The sequence below is a fragment of the Triticum dicoccoides genome, chromosome 3A (genome assembly GCF_002162155.2).
Source record: "Triticum dicoccoides isolate Atlit2015 ecotype Zavitan chromosome 3A, WEW_v2.0, whole genome shotgun sequence".
In the NCBI taxonomy this organism is placed as follows: domain Eukaryota; kingdom Viridiplantae; phylum Streptophyta; class Magnoliopsida; order Poales; family Poaceae; genus Triticum; species Triticum dicoccoides.
Window position 1 is genome coordinate 41713376 of NC_041384.1, and position 19857 is coordinate 41733232.

The 19857-nt window shown below is 41.2% G+C and overlaps 1 long non-coding RNA gene across 13 annotated transcripts; it reads left to right on the forward strand.

The window, feature by feature from the left end:
- Window positions 1–12171: 12171 nt before the first annotated feature.
- On the forward strand, window positions 12172–18576 carry LOC119266933. 13 transcript variants are annotated; one of them, XR_005132217.1, is made up of 7 exons: window positions 12173–13606; window positions 13730–13962; window positions 14071–14136; window positions 14794–14855; window positions 15608–16059; window positions 16156–18210; window positions 18340–18572. It is a non-coding gene; the product is annotated as an uncharacterized LOC119266933 (long non-coding RNA). The 13 variants fall into 13 exon arrangements; XR_005132219.1 differs by having other exon boundaries at window positions 13730–14855; window positions 16156–16260; window positions 16354–18210; window positions 18340–18574; XR_005132214.1 differs by having other exon boundaries at window positions 13730–14136.
- Window positions 18577–19857: the final 1281 nt, after the last annotated feature.

A 19857-nucleotide genomic window follows, 5' to 3' on the forward strand; every position in this document is an offset into this window, starting at 1 on the left:
ACCGCTGGGTGCCAGGCCTGCTGCTGGAGCAACACCAGATGTTATGAACGTCTGGCAGAGCAAAGCTGATGACTACTCAATAGTTCAGTGTGCCATGCTTTACGGCTTAGAATCGGGACTTCAACGATGTTTTGAACGTCATGGAGCATATGAGATGTTCCAGGAGTTGAAGTTAATATTTCAAGCAAATGCCCGGATTGAGAGATATGAAGTCTCCAATAAGTTCTATAGCTGCAAGATGGAGGAGAACAGTTCTGTCAGTGAGCATATACTCAAAATGTCTGGGGTATAATAATCACTTAATTCAGATGGGAGTTAATCTTCCAGATGATTGCGTCATTGACAGAATTCTCCAATCACTGCCACCAAGCTACAAGAGCTTCGTGATGAACTATAATATGCAAAGGATGAACAAGACTATTCTCGAGCTCTTTGCAATGCTGAAAGCTGCGGAGGTAGAAATCAAGAAGGAGCATCAAGTGTTGATGGTTAACAAGACCACTAGTTTCAAGAAAAAGGGCAAAGGGAAGAAGAAGGGGAACTTCAAGAAGAACGGCAAGCAAGTTGCTGCTCAAGAGAAGAAACCCAAGTCTGGACCTAAGCCTGAAACTGAGTGCTTCTACTGCAAGCAGACTGGTCACTGGAAGCGGAACTGCCCCAAGTATTTGGTGGATAAGAAGGATGGCAAGGTGAACAAAGGTATATGTGATATACATGTTATTGATGTGTACCTTACTAGAGCTCGCAGTAGCACCTGGGTATTTGATACTGGTTCTGTTGCTAATATTTGCAACTCGAAACAGGGACTACGGAATAAGCGGGCACTGGCAAAGGACGAGGTGACGATGCGCGTGGGAAACGGTTCCAAAGTCGATGTGATCGCGGTCGGCACGCTACCTCTACATCTACCTTCGGGATTAGTATTAGACCTAAATAATTGTTATTTGGTGCCAGCGTTGAGCATGAACATTATATCTGGATCTTGTTTAATACGAGACGGTTATTCATTTAAATCAGATAATAATGGTTGTTCCATTTATATGAGTAATATCTTTTATGGTCATGCACCCTTGAAGAGTGGTCTATTCTTATTGAATCTCGATAGTAGTAATACACATATTCATAATGTTGAAGCCAAAAGATGCAGAGTTGATAATGAAAGTGCAACTTATTTGTGGCACTGTTGTTTAGGTCATATCGGTGTAAAGCGCATGAAGAAACTCCATACCGATGGACTTTTGGAACCACTTGATTATGAATCACTTGGTACTTGCGAACCGTGCCTCATGGGAAAGATGACTAAAACACCGTTTTCCGGTACTACGGAGAGAGCAACAGATTTATTGGAAATCATACATACCGATGTATGTGGTCCGATGAATATTGAGGCTCGTGGCGGATATCGCTATTTTCTCACCTCCACAGATGATTTAAGCAGATATGGGTATATCTACTTAATGAAACATAAGTCTAAAACATTTGAAAAGTTCAAAGAATTTCAGAGTGAAGTTGAAAATCATCGTAACAAGAAAATAAAGTTTCTATGATCTGGTCGTGGAGGAGAATATTTGAGTTACGAGTTTGGTGTACATTTGAAAAACTGTGGAATAGTTTCGCAACTCACGCCACCCGGAACACCACAGCATAATGGTGTGATCGAACGTCGTAATCGTACTTTACTAGATATGGTGCGATCTATGATGTCTCTTATAGATTTACCGCTATCGTTTTGGGGTTATGCTTTAGAGACGGCCGCATTCACATTAAATAGGGCACCATCAAAATCCGTTGAGACGACACCTTATGAACTATGGTTTGGCAAGAAACCAAAGTTGTCGTTTCTTAAAGTTTGGGGCTGTGATGCTTATGTGAAAAAGCTTCAACCTGATAAGCTCGAACCCAAATCGGAGAAATGTGTCTTCATAGGATACCCAAAGGAGACAGTTGGGTACACCTTCTATCACAGATCCGAAGGCAAGACATTCGTTGCTAAGAATGGATCCTTTCTAGAGAAGGAGTTTCTCTCGAAAGAAGTGAGTGCGAGGAAAGTAGAACTTGACGAGGTAACTGTACCTGCTCACTTACTGGAAAGTAGTACATCACAGAAAACTGTTTCAGTGACACCTACACCAGTTAGTGAGGAAGCTAATGATAATGATCATGAAACTTCAGATCAAGATACTACTGAACCTCGTAGATCAACCAGAGTAAGATCCGCACCAGAGTGGTACTGTAATCCTGTTCTGGAAGTCATGCTACTAGATCACGATGAACCTACGAACTATGAAGAAGCGATGGTGAGCCCAGATTCCGCAAAATGGCTTGAAGCCATGAAATCTGAGATGGGATCCATGTATGAGAACAAAGTATGGACTTTGGTTGACTTGCCCGATGATTGGCAAGCAATTGAGAATAAATGGATCTTCAAGAAGAAGACTGACGCTGATGGTAATGTTACTGTCTACAAAGCGCGACTTGTCGCAAAAGGTTTTCGACAAGTTCAAGGGTTTGACTACGATGAGACTTTCTCACCTGTAGCGATGCTTAAGTCTGTCCGAATCATGTTAGCGATTGCCGCATTTTATGATTATGAAATTTGGCAGATGGATGTCAAAACTGTATTCCTGAATGGATTTCTGGAAGAAGAGTTGTATATGATGCAACCGGAAGGTTTTGTCGATCCAAAGGGATCTAACAAAGTGTGCAAGCTCCAGCGATCCATTTATGGACTGGTGCAAGCCTCTCGGAGTTGGAATAAATGCTTTGATAGTGTGATCAAAGCATTTGGTTTTATACAGACTTTTGGAGAAGCCTGTATTTACAAGAAAGTGAGTGGGAGCTCTGTAGCATTTCTGATATTATATGTGGATGACATATTACTAATTGGAAATGATATAGAATCTCTGGATAGCATAAAGGGATACTTGAACAAAACTTTTCAATAAAAGACCTCGGTGAAGCTGCTTACATATTAGGCATTAAGATCTATAGAGATAGATCAAGACGCTTAATTGGACTTTCACAAAGCACATACCTTGACAAAGTTTTGAAGAAGTTCAAAATGGATCAAGCAAAGAAAGGGTTCTTGCCTGTGTTACAAGGTGTAAAGTTGAGTAAGACTCAATGCCCGACCACTACAGAAGATAGAGAGAAAATGAAAGATGTTCCCTATGCTTCAGCCATAGGATCTATCATGTATGCAATGCCGTGTACCAGACCTGATGTGTGCCTTGCTATAAGTTTAGCAGGGAGGTACCAAAGTAATCCAGGAGTGGATCACTGGACAGCGGTCAAGAATATCCTGAAATACCTGAAAAGGACTAAGGATATGTTTCTCGTATATGGAGGTGACAAAGAGCTCACCGTAAAAGGTTACGTTGATGCAAGCTTTGACACTGATCCGGACGATTCTAAATCGCAAACCGGATACGTGTTTACATTAAACGGTGGAGCTGTCAGTTGGTGCAGTTCTAAACAAAGCGTCGTAGCGGGATCTACATGTGAAGCGGAGTACATAGCTGCTTCGGAAGCAGCGAACAAAGGAGTTTCGATGAAGGAGTTCATATCCGATCTAGGTGTCATACCTAGTGCATCGGGTCCAATGAAAATCTTTTGTGACAATACTGGTGCAATTGCCTTGGCAAAGGAATCCAAATTTCAGAAAAAGGACCAAGCACATCAAGAGACGCTTTAACTCCATTCGGGATCTAGTCCAGGTGGGAGACATAGAGATTTGCAAGATACATACGGATCTGAATGTTGCAGACCCGTTGACTAAGCCTCTTCCACGAGCAAAACATGATCAGCACCAAGGCTCCATGGGTGTTAGAATCATTACAGTGTAATCTAGATTATTGACTCTAGTGCAAGTGGGAGACTGAAGGAAATATGCCCTAGAGGCAATAATAAAGTTATTATTTATTTCCTTATATCATGATAAATGTTTATTATTCATGCTAGAATTGTATTAACCGGAAACATAATACATGTGTGAATACATAGACAAACTTAGTGTCACTAGTATGCCTCTACTTGACTAGCTCGTTAATCAAAGATGGTTATGTTTCCTAACCATGAACAAAGTGTTGTTATTTGATTAACGAGGTCACATCATTAGTTGAATGATCTGATTGACATGACCCATTCCATTAGCTTAGCACCCGATCGTTTAGTATGTTGCTATTGCTTTCTTCATGACTTATACATGTTCCTATGACTATGAGATTATGCAACTCCCGTTTGCCGGAGGAACACTTTGTGTGCTACCAAACGTCACAACGTAACTGGGTGATTATAAAGGAGCACTACAGGTGTCTCCAAAGGTACATGTTGGGTTGGCGTATTTCGAGATTAGGATTTGTCACTCCGATTGTCGGAGAGGTATCTCTGGGCCCTCTCGGTAATGCACATCACATAAGCCTTGCAAGCATTACAACTAATATGTTAGTTGTGAGATGATGTATTACTGAACGAGTAAAGAGACTTGCCGGTAACGAGATTGAACTAGGTATTGGATACCGACGATCGAATCTCGGGCAAGTAACATACCGATGACAAAGGGAACAACCTATGTTGTTATGCGGTCTGACCGATAAAGATCTTCGTAGAATATGTAGGAGCCAATATGGGCATCCAGGTCCTGCTATTGGTTATTGACCGGAGACGTGTCTTGGTCATGTCTACATTATTCCCGAACCATAGGGTCCGCACGCTTAACGTTACGATGACAGTTATTATGAGTTTATGCATTTTGATGTACCGAAGGTTGTTCGGAATCTCGGATGTGATCACAGACATGACGAGGAGTCTCGAAATGGTGGAGACATAAAGATTGATATATTGGAAGCCTATGTTTGGATATCGGAAGTGTTCCGGGTGAAATCGGGATTTTACCGGAGTACCGGGAGGTTACCGGAACCCCCCGGGAGCTATATGGGCCTTAGTGGGCTTTAGTGGAAAGGAGAGAGGGGCAGCCCAAGGTGGCTGTGCGCCTCCCCCCTTCCCCTAGTCCTATTAGGACTAGGAGAGGTGGCCGGCCCCCTCTCTCTCTTTCCCCCCTCAAGGAATCCTATTCCAACTAGGATTGGGGGGGGGGTCCTACTCCCACAGGGAGTAGGACTCTCCTGGCGCGCCCTCCCTTGGCCGGCTAGCCTCCCCCCCTCTAGTCCTTTATATACAGAGGCAGGGCACCCCAAAGAACACACAAGTTGATCCACGTGATCTATTCCTTAGCCGTGTGCGGCGCCCCAGCCACCATAGTCCTCGATATTACTGTAGCGGAGTTTAGGCGAAGCCCTGCTGCTGTAGTGCATCAAGATCGTCACCACGCCGTCGTGCTGACGGAACTCTTCCCCGACACTTTGCTGGATCGGAGTTCGGGGATCGTCATCGAGCTGTACGTGTGCTAAGAACTCGGAGGTGCCGGAGTAACGGTGCTTGGATCGGTCGGATCGGGAAGACGTACGACTACTTCCTCTACATTGCGTCAACGCTTCCGCAGTCGGTCTGCGTGGGTACGTAGACAACACTCTCCCCTCTCGTTGCTTTGCATCACCATGATCTTGCGTGTGCGTAGGATTTTTTTTTGAAATTACTACGAAATCCAACAATAAAACTCTCTAATCTTATGGCACTGCCAAAAGAATGAGAGAAATTTTATTCTCACAAAACTATGAAGATCAGTAGACATTGACGAAGAACATAAAGGTCTTGAAGATCCGATATCACCCCACCTCAGCGCCAAGATGACAGCTAGAGGCGAGGGGCCTAAATTTGTCAGATGGCGGCGGCGACGGCCGCATGAGAAACCCCTCACGTGAAGTTTCCTATTAGCCTCTGTTTCGCTGGTATGTTTCCGCACTTACCGCAATGCCTTGGCACGGCTCGCCTACAGCGAGCCCGACCTGGGCCGGCCGGGTAACCAGAAGCCGCGTCACGCTGACGTTATGCTTTTTTTATTTTTCGTTTTTCCTTCACATTTGATATTCTTTTTTTATGAATTTTGTTTATTTTGAGAAATTTTATTACTGTATTTGAAAAAAATATAGAAAAATAATTTTGGTGTATACGAAAAAATGTATGTCGTGAATGAATTTTTTTTGAATTTTAATCATGTGTACCAAAAATGTTAATCATGTGTACGAAATATGTTAATCATGTGTATGAAATTTTTTATCCTTCAGAAAATGTTTCAACATGTATTGAAAATACATTTAACACGTATTTGAAAATATATTAAAAATATGTTTTGGTAAAACTGTTAAGCATGTATTTAAAAATATTAAAAAAAGTATAAAAATGTATTACGTGTATTAAAAAAACGTACAACGTGTATGATTATGTGGAGATGTGTTCCAAAAAGAAAAGCAGAAAAACGACAATGAAAAAGAAACAAAGAAACAAAAAAACCAAAGAAAGGGACAAAGAAAAACAAAGTATAAAGAAGGAACAAGAAAACCGTTGTAAAAAAGAAGAAGCCGGAAACATAATGAAGTAAAAAAAAGAAAATCAAAGAAAACCAGCGGAAAAACAAAGAATACCTAATAAAAAACAACAGAAAACGAAAAAAGAAAAAAGAAGAACACCAGACTGTATCATTCGAGCATAGCGAGGCGACGCGGCTAATGGACCGGCCTACTACTGTGTCATCTGTGGGCGACACATAGCTGTCACGGGGACCCCTAAAAAAAGCTGTCACGGGGAGTTTCTGAAAAGAAAAGAAAATATGGCTGTCGCGGGGTGGTGTTGGTGCTTCGGTTATTCGGTACTTAGTTTTGTTACCGGTAAACGGCCATTGTAGTCTCTTCCACGAAAACTCATAGTTGCTACCGAGGCGAGACCGAATGGGTAATGCTACATCTACGTAAAGCACAAACGTAAACCAACGTAAACAACGACGTGGTGGGCTGGGATTGGAGAGAGGGGGAGGAAGGGGCCCACCCCCGGTTAAAATAAGGGGGGAGAGGATTTAGTTTAGGCAGATTACGTAAGCTTTTGTAACTGTTTACGTAGATGTATCATTATTGAGACCGGATATAGCACATGGCATTTCTGATACGTTCTGCGCTTTGGTGCCTTAAGGCACATGTCTTTGTGTCTATGACATGTGGACCCAACAGATGGCTGGTCCAAATGTCAGGGACCCAAAGGTAGGTGGATTTACGGCACTGAAGCTGCGTTCGATTCCTCATCCCTCCACACTCCACCGCGTTGAGCTGATCGATGATCAAGCATGGCCACCGCAGCAGGCTTTCAAATTGACGCTACCACGGTGGACATGGATGCCTGAAGCCGGATCGCGGAGCTCGCGTCAGCAGGCGACAGCGCACCGGCGCCGTCGATTCGCGTTGTGCTCGCGCATGCGCTGTGGGTATTTAATTAGTTCTCTCACCATGGTCGTGGACATGAGCATCGGGCTGTACCAGTTGGCCAGGGTCCCGGTGTTTGGCGGACACAGGGCAGCCTACTATGGCGTCCTCGCCGCCATTCTCGCCGTCGTGGGCGTCGGGATGGCCATCGCCTATTGGCTTCCATGCCTCTTCGGCGCCCAGGATGAGGATGACTGTGGCCATGTCCTCGCGTTCGCCAATGGCCTCCTGCTGTTCGCCTAGGTGCTCCTTCTCGTCATGATGGCGGTGGGGGGTTTCACACTCACCCTCAAGCTCTGATCGATCTTACGGGGAATTCTCCGTTCTCCCGCGAAGGCCTCATGGATTGTACTAGTTTTTTTCTTTTTCTGAAATGGATGGTACGGACGAGCTAAATAATACTCCTATGGTTGTTTAGTGCAAGTGTCCAAGTGTTTTAACAGTATTTCATTTGGTTCTTTTTACTCTACATATAAGATTTGCCTGAAGTTAAACTTCGTCGACTTGGACCAAATTTATTTGATCTCTTTTTCTTTTACGGATTTTCAACTTTTCTGTTTTGTTTATTTCATTTAGTTTGCCTTAGTTTGTTTTATAAAATTATTCAATTCCATCTTTACTTTATTTTTAATTAGACAATTGTTTTTGGTCAACATGATAAATAATTTTTAAAAGAAGATAAATATGTTTACATTATACTGTGAATATTTTTAAATACACGATGAATATTTTTTAATACATAGTGAACATTTATTAAAATACATGCATAATTTTTAAATTCAACAACATTTTCTAGAACTAGATGAACATTTGCATATGTGTGAACATACGATAAATGTTCTTGAATTTCGCTAAGATTTGCTTCCAAAATACATAATGTACTTTTTAAGTGTGCGACGGACAATTTTTAAATACCTATTGATTTTTTTAATACGCGGTGAACATTCGTTTCAATAAATAAAATAAAACATTTTTCAGAAATATATATTATTAGAACATTTCGAAGTGAATAAAGAAGGAAAAAAACTGAAGCGTAGCTACTAGGTAGCCTGTAGGCGAGAGGAAATGAAAATGTATAGCCTTTTTATAAATAGAAAATGTATAGCCGTGCTAGCTATCAAGGGGCGTGCCTATGTCTCGCTTTCTTTAGGGGTAAAACCAACTTTATTCATTAAAAGCCACATGAAGTGGGATGCGATTCTTATTATAAGGCACGCCAAACCAGACGGGCGAATCCTAAACGGCGCCCGTAGCGCCCGTAACAGGGTTAACGGTACACGGCGCACACATCTCCTCCGCGATGGGCCAGCCCATGTTCATTTTTTTTTCTTCCGTAAAAAACAGCAAAAATTGGTGTTAAGCAGGACTCGAACCCCAACTTTATTCATTAAAAGCCACATGAAGTGGGATGCGATTCTTATTATAAGGCACGCCAAACCAGACGGGCGAATCCTAAACGGCGCCCGTAGCGCCCGTAACAGGGTTAACGGTACACGGCGCACACATCTCCTCCGCGATGGGCCAGCCCATGTTCATTTTTTTTTCTTCCGTAAAAAACAGCAAAAATTGGTGTTAAGCAGGACTCGAACCCGCGCAGCAGGGTTTCGACGCAACACGCGATAACCACAACAGCCAGTCGACTTGTCTAACCACGAACAGCTTCTTCCCTCTTTTAATCTTTTAGTTTTTCCTTTTCTTTCTTTTCTTTTTGTTTCCTGTTTCTTCTTTTTATTTGTTCTTTTTCTTTTTGTTTTCTTTCTTCTTTCTTCTTTTTCTAATTCAATACAAAAAGTTAAGCGGATTTTATGAACGTTTTTTCAAATTCAATGAACTCTTTTTAAAGCCGATGAACTCTTTTCAAAATTGATGAACTCTTTTTCAAAATCGATGAACCTTTTTCCCAAATCGATGAACTTTTTTCAAAATTGACGAATTCTTTTTCAAAATCAATGAACTCTTTTTCAAAACCAATGAACTCTTTTTCAAAACCAATGAACTTTTTTTCAAAATTGATGAACTTTTTTTAAAATCGATGAACTTTTCTAAAATTGATGAACTCTTTCCAAACTTGATGAACTTTTTTTAAAAAATCGATGAACTGTTTTTAAAATTCATTAAAAAATTCATGAACTTTTTCGATATTTGATGAACCCTTTTTCATTAAAAAATGTTACCTTTCCAAAAATAGTCAAATAACTCAAAAATCTAGTAAATAGCGCGTATAAAATGGTTCTTAAAGTTTTCGCGTTGTTATGGATAAATACTGCTCAGCAGGTGTGGTGGTTAGCCAAACACTCCGTCAGTTCTAGCTGCGCGGCGCGATTTCGACTCCTCGTAGGAGCACATTTTTTTGTGTGTTTTTCGCGAGACAATTAATGGCGTCGCGCGCGATGGGCCGGCCCATATGTCTACATTTTTTTGTGTGTTTTTCGCGAGACAATTAATGGCGTCGCGCGCGATGGGCCGGCCCATATGTCCAGGCGCGTAGGCGCCGGAACCTCTAACCGGCGCAGAAGGCGCCGATTAGGAGGGCCCAACCAGACGTGCATATGTCTCGCGTGACACGAGACTAAGTAAGCGCTTGCGTCATGGTTTCGCAATCGGGCTGGCCCAGGTAGGTTTGCCTTTTTCCCATGTGTTTTGCTTTATTCACTTTTACTTTATACTTATTTAAAAAAACCGTACTTACATCGTAAAAATGTTAATTGTATATTTGAAAAATGTTAAACTTATATCAAATAAATGTTTCAGATGTGTTTTAAAAATATACAGTGTTTATGAAAAAGTAGACATCAAACATGTATTTGAAAGAATTGTTAATCATTTTATTTAAAAATGCTAGTCATGTATATTATAAAATTAAACGTGTATATTTTTTATTGATGTATATGGAAAATGTTGGCATAAAATATTTAAAAAATGTTAATCATGAATTTTAAAAATGTTTAACATGTATTCGTTGCATATAAAAAGTTGTACTATGTGTATGAAAAATACAGACATCAACATATATTTGAAATAATGTTAGTCATGTATATGAAAAATGTTAAAAATGTATAATTTTTTAGATCCATATCTAAAGAGTACAATGTGTATGAAAATAATAGACATTGAAGCATATATTTGAAAAGAATATAAAAATATTGTTTACACATGCAAAAAATGTTCAGTATATAAAAAATGCGACCTAGCGTGATTTTCCACGGATAGCTCCCGCCGGCCCCTCATACCTTATGCCCCATCCATATATCTCAACCATGCTAATCAATGCACGTCTATTATACACATAAATGTCGCATGTAAATAACAAATGTTGGTTTCAAAAATACATAGGTCTTGTTGCATAAAATTTATGTAAGTGCACAACTCAAACATTAGCTCTTTGATTTTCATTGTGGGTCCCACATATGCTCCACAAGATTATTGAGTAGTTGCACGTGCACCTGATGATCTTGAAGATTCTGATGCATCTTTAGAAAGTTCATAAGCCGAGCTGCATCTTGATCTTCCAGGATTTGAACTTGTTCTCTAGGTGCTTCAAAATCATTGGTTTGGGCTACACCATCACCCTACTAAAAGATTAAAAACCATGAAAATTTAGGATTTCGTTTGAGACTAGTCATAGTGGGAAGTAACTAAGACTGGTAACATGCATACTCCTATGTTGCTTGTCTATGTTACTACCTTTATATTGGGTAGTGTCATATGTGTGACAACATACTAGAGAGCTTCATCCATTACTTTGTAGAGTCATTTTACACTGAAAACCGCTATGTGATGATAACATATTATGTTACTCCATTTGCATGCCTCTTTATTAATTACTTCCCACATCATATTTTTTTGTTTATGTGAAATGCATGTTACTACTTATGTTACTCTCACTATGAGCAACCTGAATAAGGATCGACAAGCCATGAGGAAGGGCAGCCGGAGGAGGGCCACCTAGCCCCGGTGTGTCTGCCGAACACGCGATGCCACAGTCCATGTTCTGCATAAAAAGCCAACAGTTCAAATAGAGTCGGTAGCAAGCACGTCGTAAAAATACCTCTCAGTAACACACTACTAATACAAGTCATCCATATGCATGGTTCAGATCATCACCACGAACACTACTCTAGAAGAGGTGTCTTCTCCTTCCTATAAGGCGGGTTTGGGCGTTTAGAAAGTTGTTCAAGTCCAAGGCCTGCCACTAGTGCCTCAAGAGCCTCGTGGACACGACTCCACAAAAAGCGTGAGGGGGTACACGATCAATAAGGTATACTTCTCTGATTCACGCACCGTGCAAAGGGGGGAAATGCCATTGCCATGCCCATGTCGGTTTGCCACTTCGGGGGAGACGGTCACGTGGCAACATGTTGATTTTCCATCCGGCGACTCAGATTTGCATGTACGTACGTACACCAGTTGCATCGTTTCACGTGATACGTGCATAGAGTTTTCAAAAGGTACATTGCTCGGCCCAGCTGATGATGGCGATTGCTTGTTTTGTTATTATTTCCTGCTTTGGGCTCAAGTCAATTACTCGCATCTGAGATTTTAACAGGCCGTGCTTCAAGCTCCAACTTCAATTCTAATCTCTACTCCTAATACAGTAGTTGGTAGTCTTCGCCGGTCAATTTTCGTCCCACCACTTTCGTCCGGTTTTTTTCGTAGATTTTTTTCGTCTGGTTTTTCTTTCGTATCTCACCCCACACGTAAAACAAACAGCCAACGAGGCTCCCTCAATCTCGATCTGTTTCATCTCAGCCTCCAGCCCCGAGAGGAGCCGCCGCCGCCGCCGCCGAGAGGAGACGCCACAGCCCAAGAGGAGCCACCGCCGCCGCCGCCGCCGCCGCCGAGAGGAGACGCCCCAGCCCCGAGAGGAGACGCCGCCGCTGCCGGGGAACGAGGTCGCCGCCGCCTCCAGGTCGCCGCCGTCACGCACCGCCTCCTCCAGGTCGCCGCCGTCACACATTGCCTCAGGTCCGTTGATCTCTCTCCTCCTCGCCACTCTTCACTGCCAGCCCCACACAGCTCTGCCTCCACGGCGGGGATTCACTCTATGGCGTTCAAGAGAGGTGGCTGCAGCCGCCATGCTGCCGATCCGGTCCTTGCTGCTGGATCCGGACCTCTCCACCCCTCCTCCCGGTCCGATCCAATGGCGTTCGCACGGCGTCGATCTCCCGGACGGCGTGAGGTCCTAGCGGCAACGTCAGGCCCCTTGCGATTGGGGTCAATTTGAGGTGGCTCCGGTGGAAACGTGGAACACATCCCATTGTTACAGGGGCTCCCGAGGCGACATCCAGTTGCTCTGCGTGCGGGGGTTATTTTCACCTCTGTTTGCTTTTGCTTTAGTTGTCCGCGCTCAATCTCTGTCTCTGGTGGTGCAAGCTCCGCATGCACTCGTCCGAGCTTGCCGAGCAGTCTGCACTGAAGCAAACTCACTGGTCGTCCTTTTCCTTTTCAGTTTGAGATAGACAGAAGTATGTATGTGTCGTTCGTTCGTTGTAGTTGCTGCTGTTCAAATCTCAGCATCATTATACAGTACCGGCCATTCTCGCTGACACTAACAGTACTTGGAGATTTACCAACAATGGCAGTAGACATCTTCCTAAACTCCGTTCACACTGCCGGCCCCCAATTTGTTTCCATTCCCTGACATGCATAAGATATCTGCGATATTTGCCGAATTATTATTTGCAGGTTTGAAGTACCAGGGCACAATGGCTGATAGGGCACTGGAGGAACTGCACACCATGGTTCAGACACCAACTTCCCTGATGCGACCAACTCATCAGTTCAGTGAGCATTGTATCCTCTTACTGTTGCCATAATTACATGCATTTCACTTTTGCATTATATGTGTACTATTGCATGGTAGTTGAACACGAATTTGGGTTACTTGACATCGTAAAATACGGTGGCTACTCTTGGATCCGGTGAATCTGGTGGTTCTGCTTATATTATGTATTGTGGGACTATTGAGTTCACAACGCTTTCCAAATACTCATATGTGATTTCTTTTTGATTTATACTCGTGCAGAAAAAATCTTGATTCTTGAATTGTTGAAGGCAGCTGTAGCTAAGGCTGGTTACACTAGAAGAATTTTTTTGTCTATACATAGTTCATGATTCAGCCCTTGTGTACTAATTCATGTGTGACGGTTGGTCATTGAACTGGATGTTGCTGCTTCTGAATGTTACGGTGAAAAGGATCAGACTCATCAGCCTCGATTTTCTTGTGTCTTGAAATGCAGGTTTGGTTCATCTAACACTATATTACGTCCATTTGTCCAGTTCAATTTTTTTTACCATCTTGCAATGCGAGGTACAAGAGAGCATGTGTTGTTCTATGTCTTATATCCTGTTAAATCCTGTAGGGGAACGACATTGTAAGCTTGGTTAGTTTGATGTCCTACGGAGAAGCAAAATTGGTTGTGCCCACTGCCAGAAGATTCATCTTTGTACTCTCTTCTCCATTTATCAGTGCAACGAGAGGCAGAGTTAGTCATGGTGATGATCATATTGTATTATTGTGATGCTTGCAGACTGGGAGTGTATTTATACTTCATGCTTATGAGTTATGATGAATCATTTCGATGGCATTACATAGGTCAGTGGGAAAAGGTCATTAGGGACTAGCATGTTTCACTATTGTGATTACAAACTAAAACTTGTGCAAGTATGATAAATGGGTGCATTGATCTCTTTTTTGTTGTAGTGCAACACCTTGGAGATGCACACAATTTGATATTACAGTTCTATAACATCTCGGAGATGCACACAAGTTGGTGCCTCTTTTTCTACTATCAATGATGTTTGCTGCAGAGATTTTACTTGAGTTGTGGTTCTTGGTTGAAAGCCCCCTTTCATCATAGTTTACTTGAAGGCAGCTTGAGTCATCTTTGGAAGCAATATTTCTAAGTTTTTTATTTATAAAGAACCATGTTATATTTGTTTGTTTTTTGTATAAGCGGCAGATCTTTTAAACAGATATTGTGATTAAAATTATGACAGCATGGATGTTCATCACTATTCTTTTTGGACTTGAATAGATCTATGTCTAAATTACACATAATGTCTACGAGTAAATTATTATAGATTGACTTTCATGTCGACGTCTTTCTTGGATCTGTGATGAAGCATAGTCATCTTAGTACTATGTTGCTTTCTACATGTCTTCTCATGACCTTATTACAGATTCTGTTTATATGGTTTTAAACAAATATGATATTTTTGTAGCACATTTCGTATAAGTTTTTCTCCTACTACAGAGATAACTTTAGTTTAGTCCGTAAACTTGCAGGTCAGTTCTGATGTATGTTCAATAGCTCAATTTTGTTTTGACCTACTACATTTAGTCAATGTTAGCTCTAGCATCAACACTAACTGTCACTCTCATGCCACCCCATGGACGCCTCTGACCCAGAGTTTCCTTCTGCAGTTTGTTGAAAATGAAGTGCTTCCACCAGCATGAGTATTCCATGAAAATCAGACTTAATGTTGGTAAAACATGATGCTCCAGTATCTATAGATATCATCTAGATCAAGGATATAAATTATCATCTGCATCCCTATGTTGTGTTTTGACGGATGGTTGTGGCTGAACCCGCAAATCCTCATTCAGATTTAGATGTACAGGATAAGAGTGTCGAGAAAGTCAATATATGGCTTAGTGCGGCACATAAGTTGTCTACTAGGTAGTTATGCAGGCATCCTTCCACCTAGGTGCTTATGCACACGTGTACTTTCTGTTGTAGTAGTTAATTGAAGTCTTTGTTTTTTTAATATGGTTTCTTAAGATCTAATTTTAGTCAGTAAACTTGCAGGTCAGTTCTGATGTACTCCCTCCGGTCCTTTTTACTCTGCACATTGGATTTGCCGAAAGTCAAACTTAGCTAAGTTTGACCAAATTTATATTAGAAATTATTAGCATCTATAATATCTAATAAATATAATATGAAAATATATTCCGAGATGAATCTAATGATGTTGGTGTTGTTATGTAAATGTCAATAATTTTTTATATAAACTTGGTCAAAGTTGGATGAGATTGACTTCAGACAAACCTAATATGCAGAGTAAAAAGGACCGGAGGGAGTATGTTCAATAGCTCACCGATTCCTTTCCCATCGAACTCTGTTTTCTTTCTTTCTTTTAATCGTTGTTTTGGATATTCACTAATTAGCCTGACTATATACATACCAAACATCAGGTATGTCACTAATTCACTTCCTTCCCTTCCCTTCGTCTCTCAGCTCCTTGCTCGTGGCGTTGAAGTGGTGGCGACAGGCGATGGCGGCGGCGTTGTCGATTGCGGTGAGGACATCCCGTGGCATCCCTCGAAGCACCAACACGACGCCACCTGGTCTACCATCTCCATATGGGCGAGTTCTCTTGATCCCCAGCGTACTCTCTCACCTCCTCCAAATTCCTCGACCCCTAACTTCTCGATCCCTACCAGGCTACCACGATCTGATCCGAAGGCCGATGCAGCTCCGGGCTATTGATAATGGAGGTTGAGGATCCTTCCTCTCAGCACCCACTCATGGCAGAATCAGCAGCGTGCCACGCGGATGGAACCCGGCCGAGATCATGGGATGCTTCCACACAGGGCTCGCCAAGATTGCAATTCTGAACTTTTTTGTAAACAAAGTGAAGAGTGGGACATGATCTGTACTTGTGCTAATATAAAATATACAGTACTTGTGTAGGTGCAGGTTTTGTTTTAACATTCCAATTGTTGTTTATCCTTTTGTCGCTGAAAATTCTTTACTAATTATGACATTCATTTTATTTCTTCTAGATGTATCTCGATCCACTATGTCTGATCACAAGGTGACAATGGCGGCATAGCAGCCCGGAGGAGACGGCGGCGAGCCCCCCTCCTCCAACTGTAGCAATTCACCAGGTGGCGGCACGAACGACCTTCATCTCTAGATGCTTCCCTGCACACCGATGAGATTCACGCTGATGGTCTTGACTCCTAACCAATGTCTTTTAGGCCTGAAGTCCCTGTAGTACCCAAGGTCGAGTGATCACTGCTGCGCCTCGCCGTGTCCTGACTCCTGACCAATGTCCTTTAGCCTCCGGTCTCAGTTTCTTTATGCATAATTTTTTTAAAGAAATCAAAGATCTTGTTATGTAATGTTTAGTATCTCTTTGTACCTCTGATTTATGCACCAAACTAGAAGGGGGTCAAGAAGGCATGGATGTTCAATATTTTTTCCAATAATATATGGTGAAAAAACAATTTGATTTTTGTATACTTGTGTCTTTCATGTTCACTTGGTCCATTAGTTTAATTTTCTTGAACTTCTATTTGGAAGGAGGCAAATTGATCAGATGTCACCATCTCACATCTCAGTGCCAGTCTATTGTTACATTGGGACGTATTATTCTGTTATGTAATATTCTGAATAATAATTTGATTATGTCCAAGTGTACAGTTGAAGAATTATCTATCAGTGCATAGAGTATTTTCGACTTTCACCATCGAGTCTTTGTAGGTAAGTTGTATTTGTTTAATCTACTGACACCTGCATATTTGATATGAAATGCAGGAAGGGCCACAACTAATTAATGTTCTCATAATGCTACCATAATTCTATGCTTTCTCATCTGTACTGGTAATTGTTCAGGCATAGATGCATTATTCAGAATGGGAGAACAATACTTGTATGAATTGATTACCCTCCTGGTCAGTACTATTTTTTATTATAAGTATTCAGTTGCCTGCAAAATAATTCTATGATAGACATCTAACTGCATGTTGTTGTGTGACCTGCACCTAAACTGGTAACAGAAACAACAAACTGCTTGAAACTCGGCGCCTTTGTATTTGCCCTCATTTGTTGAGGTTCAGTTTCACAAATTAGACACACTATGAACCTGATAGCATTTTTATCTTAGTTTAGGCATCCATACAACCTGAAGAAACTGCGCCATTTGAGCACCAGAACATCTAGGGTCTAAACAGATGTGCTGTTGATGCTGCTACATGCAGCAACCTGATGAACGCCCTCAAGGTAGTAATGAATGTTTTTTAGGTGCCATCTTGTTTCTTGATTTTGGTTATTTGACTGATGCTAGACCTTGGTAACTTGATCACACACACACGCGCGCGCGCACACACACAGAGTACTTGTAGGCGAGTTCAGCATGACATTCCTGATCATATGTTGGTTTGTGTATTTCATAATTAGTTAGACTACCATATCCCAAGTGTATATTTTTAATTGCCTAAACAAGTATAGAAATGCTCTGCATCAGCATCCAAAAGGAGTTTTACAGTCTATTACAATTGCCACTCAGAAAATCTGAAAATTGTCACTACAAGACCGTCCAATATTTTTGAATTAGTGACTATAAGTAAACATCTGGGCTGATGTTGTTATTTATACAAGTATGACCAAGTTATTCATCTTGGCCTCTGGAATAATTGAATCAAGAACAAGAACCTTGAAAAGTTGTTATTATTATTATGCCGCACGAGAAAAATATTTCTTTAGCGTATAGTATTACCGTTGTGACACTTTTTGAGTCCCACAACAATGGACGGTTATCCTTATATATTTTCACAATCTTCAGATTTGGAGGGTGAGATGCTACATCAGTTCAACTTCAAGCTACCTTGCTTCTTTGTGAGGGAACCAATCAACTAACTGAATGAAATAATTTCAGCATTCCATTTCTTTAGGACAATTGCAGCAAGGAAGTCTAAAATTGATGCACCGGAGCAGCGTGATGCCCTTATTAATCTTGATGTACCTATCCCTTTATTTAGGACAATTACAGCAAGGAAGTAGGAGGAAGAAGAAATGCAGGCGACCTCATGAAAGCCAACAACAAAGATCCACATGTGAGCAATCTTGGTTCCTCTGCTTCTGCACTACATATATATTTATTTTCTAGATATCTTTTCTTTTTTGCAATTTCTGTTGTTTTGCTTACTACAAGTAACATGGAGATGTCATATGATATTGTTCAGTTTGCGAAATGTAGAAGTGAGAGGAGGAACCATGAATTTTTAACGAGCATTAGTTTGTGGCTCACGGATGAAGATTGCAAGTACTACTTTGTAACAGTTCCAAACAGCTGATCGTGCTTTGAAATTAAGCCTATCGGAAGCAAAAAATGAAAGTTAGGTCCCCTGTAACATGGTGAGGGCACTCAAGTCCTGAGCTTGCTACGTAAAATTAGTTGCCATATATTTTGGATTTTTTAAAAGTCTGGAGTATACATATACTATTTTCAATATCTGACTATTTTTATATTTCTAATGGAAATTAAGGGATGGCATGGTTTGCATACATGAATTAGGGTCATTGCTCTGTTTTTGTGTCCTTTCTCCTTTTGGAGGCCTACTCCAGATTCAAATTTGAATACTGCCCATTCATGCTTTTAGGAAGGGAATGAAATGCTAAGATGATTTAAGTATTGAACTGAGAAAATATAGGTTTCAGATTCTTTTTACTGAAATAGATTTTCAATGTAAAAGTATTCATTAAATAAATACCTAATTAGAATATGCAATGTTTACATATATTTTGCAAATCGGTGGACACTCTCTCTGCGTTTAGATGCAGGGCTATTAGGTTAATTTTCTTGCAAGGAAAAAATGTGATTTTAAGAGGTCATTAAGCTACTCCCTTCGTCTGCGAATAAGTGTACCTCTACCTTTTGGTCTAAGTCAAAGTTTTAAATTTTTGACCAACTTTATAGAAAAGAGTAGTAACATATATGACATCAAATTGGTATATTATGAAACTACATTTCAAAACAAATCTAGTGATACTAATTTAGTGCCATAAATGTTGGTACTTTTTCCTATAAAGTATTGAAACGATTGGAGGGGGCATGGGGGAGTCGCGCGTTGTCACATCACATAGTGCGGTAATTAAGATTATTTGATTGATTGATGATACGAGACGAGCGCAAGCAATTTGGCGTGCCAGCGCGGCCGCCTGTCCGTCGAAACACGTTCCACGGAGAGAAAAATTGTCTCCGACCTCGATCGTTCCTTGCGGATTGCACCGGGCGGGACAAAAACGCTTGCACGTTACAATCAATGCAACCTTCCATAATTTATTGGTAAACTTGTCCTAGGCAACCTTATATACAAATTTACCTAGGAAAGAATATTGCTACCACCATTTAGATTTGAATATGAGAAAGAATGCAACGAAGAGTACGTGAGAAAGAAACTTGTCCTAGGCAATCAATGCAACCTTCCATAATTTATTTCTCATTGTCTGAGTTGACATGAGAAAGAATATTGCTACCACCATTTAGATTTGAGCATATGTTCTTGAAAGATGTTGACCGAAAAAGGCTTTCGCCCCGCTTTATATTATAAAGCACATGCCCAAGCCCAATCCACAGAGGTTCAAACACACACACACACACACCAAGTTCATGCAGAACACAAGATCCATAAGGGTTAATGCTGAGGGCACAGCTCAACAAGCCCTAGAACAGAAATAAACGACTGCATCTAGTCGGGCTC